This window comes from Lottia gigantea (assembly GCF_000327385.1).
Source record: "Lottia gigantea unplaced genomic scaffold LOTGIsca_93, whole genome shotgun sequence".
In the NCBI taxonomy this organism is placed as follows: domain Eukaryota; kingdom Metazoa; phylum Mollusca; class Gastropoda; family Lottiidae; genus Lottia; species Lottia gigantea.
In genome coordinates, this window is record NW_008711042.1 from 389,473 (window position 1) to 395,687 (window position 6,215).

A 6,215-nucleotide genomic window follows, 5' to 3' on the forward strand; every position below is an offset into this window, starting at 1 on the left:
TAGAAATACCACTGTTAAAATAGAGCTCAATACATCAATTATAGAGTGATATAGAAATACCACTGTTAGAACAGAGCTTAATACATCAAATAAAATACCACTGTTAAAATAGTGCTCAATACATCAATTGTAGAGTGATATAGAAATACCACTGTTAAAACAGTACTCAATATATCAATTGTAGAGTGATATAGAAACACCACTGTTAAAATAGTGCTCAATACATCAATTGTAAAGTGATATAGAAATACCACTGTTAAAATAGTGCTCAATACATCAATTGTAGAGTGATATAGAAATACCACTATTAAAATAGTGCTCAATACATAAATTGTAGAGTGATATAGAAATACCACTGTTAAAATAGTGCTCAATACATCAATTGTAGAGTGATATATAAATACCACTATTAAAATAGTACTCAATACATCAATTGTAGAGTGATATAGAAATACCACTGTTAAAATAGTGCTCAATACATCAATTGTAGAGTGATATATAAATACCACTATTAAAATAGTACTCAATACATCAATTGTAGAGTTAAAATATCTGTTAAAATATTTTTTAAGTCGAATTGGATAAGTAAAATAAAAATCAGTTTTTGATAGTTGTGGATTGTCAAACATTTGGGATATAACTTATGCTCAATAAACCCAAATTTACTGAAAGTTACTGTCAAACTTCGACTTTTATGTTATTTATAGGCTAGGTGACAGGTGCGAAAAATGTATAAAAAACGATACTACTTTTCAAACCCAAATACATTCAAGATGTATCAGCTTTTTAAATCAGAAAAATTTCCAATGTTACTCTTTTTATACAAGAAAATGTACGATATTTTCAAGAAATGTTATAAATCATGTACCTACGTGTATATGTATTTTGTATACTCAATTGAGCGCCCTCGAGGGGTCGGTAACGAGAATAAAATTATTATTATTATTAAAGATGGCTTGAAAATATAAATAGAAAGTAGAGGTGTTCTAATGTCCATAACCATTTCATAATGAACTATATTAGAAGAGAATTACCAGCAGAATTCCACTGAGTGACCGACCAAGAAAGGTCAAAAGTCTTTTTTTGTTTATCCAGACTGTTCTTACATGGAAATTTATGATTGGTTAAAACTCTTAATTATATGTAATACGAACATAAAGATATAATGTAATAAAGTTGAAGTTCAAGATATGATTAAGAATACATGATAATTCACTAGAAGCACAATCAAATAGTTTGCTTAATTTGACACTAAAAAAATAAGGAAACCAAAAGTAGCATTGTAGATATTGATAAATTGGGAATTGTTCAGACCTAGAAAAAAATCATACACAATACTGTAAACGAATATTAAAAGTTAGAAACACAACGCCAAATTACATAGTATATGGAGAAACATGCCGATTCCCTATTATATTAACTATTCAACAACGTATGATTGTATTTTGGTCAAAGCTTGTCGATTCAAACTCTGAGAAATTATCGCATAAATTATATCGTCTCGTCTTGCAGTTACATACAACAGGTCAGAAACAGTTTAAATAAATATATTAAATTCATAAAATAAATATTAGATCACAATGGCTTATCTTATGTATGGTTGAATCAATCGATTATATCACTTAATACTAAACTCTTGAAATCCACCATCAAACAAAAAAACCAAGACCAATTTATTCAAAAATGGAACAATGATATTTGTACTTCTTCTATAGGAGAACTGTATTCTCTATTTCAACAAAACTTTGGTATTGAAGAATATTTGCTGAAGTTGAACTCCTTTCAAAGAATTAATCTATGTAAATTCAGAACCTCAAATTTAAAATTACCGATAGAAACCGGAAGATGGAATAAAATTCCTAGAGATGACAGAAAATGTCCACTATGTAATAATGGAATGGGCGACGAATATCACTATCTCTTCCTCTGTCAACATCCAACGATCTTTTTCTTCAGAATTAAGTACATTCCTAAGTATTATACAACATATTCGTCAAAATATAAAATGAAAACCTTATTTTGTTATAATAATATACGAGTTTTATCAAATATAAGTGTATTTCTGTATCATATTGAGCAGACTATATTAAAATGTAAATAATCCAAGACAAGATTTAAATATATTATATTTATTAACACACTGAATTATTTTTATTATTATTGTGTAGAAATTGTTATATTTATATTTCACGTAATGTCTTGTTACCCACGCTGTGGGTCAGAGTTAATAAATTTCTGTTCTGATAATTTCATTCATTAATCGGCAAATCATTAGGTGATTCACGTAATGTAATGAAATCTGATAATATTATATGAATAGATGAGTTTAGTTAGTTAGATGACAAGATGAAATGTTGTTATTTAGTGAATAGGTTCAGTATAAATGGCTTTGGTGTAATAAACTATCTATTGAAAGTTCAATTCTTTAACGATTTCTTACTCAATTCTCTACCATCCATATTAATGGCACGCTGCTTTCGTTTTGTTTACGTTCGCAAACAAAGCGTCATAACCAGTGATTTGTTTTGATTGCGCAAAATTTGCTACCAATGCAGTAGGGCCAATTTTGATTGGACAATATTTAGCTATGAATACGTAAGTTTTCTCACTTGTGTTACCACAGCCCCAAGGAAACGATGGACGGCTCCGTGCTATTAACACATGAAGCTTCACGATCTTTTCTACAAAATAGTATTTGAAGTTGATCGAGTCTTATAGAAAGCTTTGAAAGTTGATTCGATTCGAATCTTCTCAAAAGTGGTCCGAGTTGTCTTTGAAAGTTGGTCCGAGTTGTCTTTGGTCCGAGTTTTCCTGACTCCCTGGATGCAACAAGCTCTGAAATACAACCGTCGCAATTGGATGAAGGGAAGGGATCGGATCATGGCGATATACTGATAAAATACCCGTCATTGCACATTGCTATAGCGTTGCCCATTTTCTTTATGCCAATAAAAGTCACGTGATCAAATTAACCATTTTATTATTTTTATTTCTTTGCCATTTATTTAATCCAACAAAATTGATTTATAAAATCTTCGATCAATACCTCAATACTGTCTTCTTTCATCGTAATTGCACCTAATGCTCATCAACATTGTCTGATTAAAAGGCATTGTGATCGTATCTAATATCAATGTCAAAGCTATGAGATTACAATAGAACGGTTAATCGCGTCTACAATTACGTTTAAGTAATTAATTAGTAATCACAATAGCCTACCCGTCAAAATGAAAATCGGGTCTAATTAATAATTCACTCATTTCATGACATGAGATCTGATTAGTTTACCTTTTGTTATAAACTCACCGAGTTGAAACCATGGACACTGATGATGGATCTGATTTATTTATTGGTGAAATAAGGAACAAAAAGAAGGTATAATTCGGTTTCATTTAGGGTGCCCTATTAGGCATCATCTGCTACACGCGGACACTAACTTTTTATCTACCAACAAGGGGGCGTTAACGTGTCATCGACAAACAACTACCTTGTGATATCAATTAGCTGGAAAGGGGCGTTAACTTGTCATCTACCAACTACCTAGTCTGTGATATCAGCTTGATGAGAGCGGACGTTAACTTGTCATCTACCAACAACTACCTAATCTGTGATATCTACCAACCAATTTATGAGCGGTAACAAAAGAACTCTATTTCATTCGAATTAGTGGGATTAACAAGGATTCCATTACTTTAAAAAAAAAAAAAGGTCTTAACAGTAGCTGAAAGTAAGTTATACTCTTTTTTCATTACATTCATTCAGATTTTATTAGGTTTTAATACAAAAGAATGCCCATATAATCCAATAAATCCATAAAACTAAGTAATAATCCATTAATAACGTAAGAGGAAGAATAGAATATAGGTAGCATATCTAATCAGAGTAATACAAATACCTTAACATTTAATCTTTGCAACATTATCCTCGAATCGACAAGATTGGCCGGTTTTGAAAAGGAAATAAAGCAGAAATCAAAACACATATGTAAACGCTATGACCAAGCTTAGTTTAACAATGAATGTCGAAATGCTAGACGCAATAACATAAAGAACAAATTAAAATTCAAGGAAGATAGGGGCTCTGTTGTGGAAAATAAAATAAAAAAACTCCCAAAAGTGTATAAGAAAGTCAATTCTCAGTATTTCAAGGTATTTCAAGGACTTGAACTCTAAATTAAATACTCTAAAGCGCAAAGACACTAAATCCTATTGGACAATAATTAGAAACTCGTTAAAATCAAAACTCAGTAAAACAAATATACCCCTTCATGAATTTGAAAAACATTAAGTCAAAATAACAGACAGACAGATGAAGGCGATATTGATCCAAAAACAATAAATCATTCTTTAAATGAAGAAATTAATCATGACTTTTCTCGATCTGAACTTGATTTAGCCATCTGAAAACTAAAAAATAATAAAGCGTATGGAATAGATAATATCTTAGATGAATATTTAAAAAATAGCCCTGATAATTTAATTCAATTAATACTTAACCTATTTAATGTCATATTGAATACTGGCCACGTATTCTTGAAACGATTTTAGCGCTAGGATATCCTAGAATCAATGTTAGAAGATAAGAACCTAGGATATCCTAGAATCAATGTTAGAAGATAAGAACCTAGGATGTCCTAGAATCAATGTTAGAAGATAAGAACCTAGGATATCCTAGAATCAATGTTAGAAGATAAGAACCTAAGACATTCTAGCGCTAAGATCGTTTCGAGAATACGTGGCCTGGTTTTATACCAAGTGATTGGTGCATTGGTATTATAAAACCAATATACACGAATAAAGGTGATAATTATAGGGAAATTACCTTGCTTAGGTAAATTGTTCACTGCGTGTATTAACACACGCCTCTCCAACTATGTAGAAGCAATCGGATTACTTGAACAAAACCAAACCGGATTTAGAAAAGGATTCTCCACTGATGATCATATATTTTCTTTGCATGCACTGATTGATTTATATCTACATAATAAAAAACGAGTTTTCTGTGCGTTCATTGATTATAGAAAATGTTTCGATCTCTTAGATAGGGCACCAATATTTAATAAATTAATAGCCAATGTAATAAATGGTAAAATTATCAACATTATTTATAATATTTATCAACATGCTAAATCTTGTGTGAAACATAATAATACTGTATCTAATTTCTTTGATTTTGTAATACAGGTGTTCGCCAAGGAGACAACCTATCTCCCTTATCGTATGCGGTTTTTCTTAATAATTTTGAGCACTCCTTAAGTAAGCACTATAAAGGTCTTGACTATTTGGCATCTGAAATTCGCGGTAAACTAAGTGACGAAGATGTAGAAGTCTTTTTGAGATTGTATGTTCTTCTATATGCCGATGACACGCTTGTATTAGCAGAGTCCCTCCCCCCCCCCCTTAAAAAAATCAGTCAATTGTTATTTTTAAATACATTTTAATGGGTCAAGGGGAGTCTATGTTATAAGACAATAATTTAATCCTTAAATTCGTCGGGAAATGTCAGGAAATCGCGTTTCCGGGAATCTATTTCTCAAAATTTTCTAAACAGCATAGAACAGAACCTATACAAATGCTGGGAAATATCAGGAAATCGCATACCTAAACTGACCCCTGCATGGCGTTTCCCGTCTTCATTAGCCGTTTTCAGTAGGACGTAGAACTCCATTGATTATATTTTCACCATCTTTCTCAATCAAAAATCAGAAATAAAGTATTTTGAAACTTAAACAATGAACCAATAACAGGTCACAATAACTTTACTATAATGACAGAGCAATGATAAACGCTATCCCATCCTGTTTTGATGATAAGTTTAAATGGGTTAACGTGTTGGTTTGATACTGTGCAGTATATTCATTGCTTTACCCTTTTAAAGTAAATACTAGAAAAAGAAAACTTTCGTGATTAACACTCAACATGCCATTAGATGTCTGAAAAATAACAAATCTTGTGGAATAGATGATATAATTAATGAATATTTGAAAAATTGTCTCACTGATATTAATTGTTTTCAATCTGATATTACGGTCAGGCATTGTGCCAAACAACTCGGTGCACTGGAATTAAAAAACCAATCTATAATAAGAAGGGTTCAATAGACGATGTTGAATGTTATCGAGGAATAACATTACTAAGTTGTGTAGGGAAATTATTTACAGCATGTCTGAATAATAGATTATCAAACTATATACATAGAAATTGTAGGCATCCTTG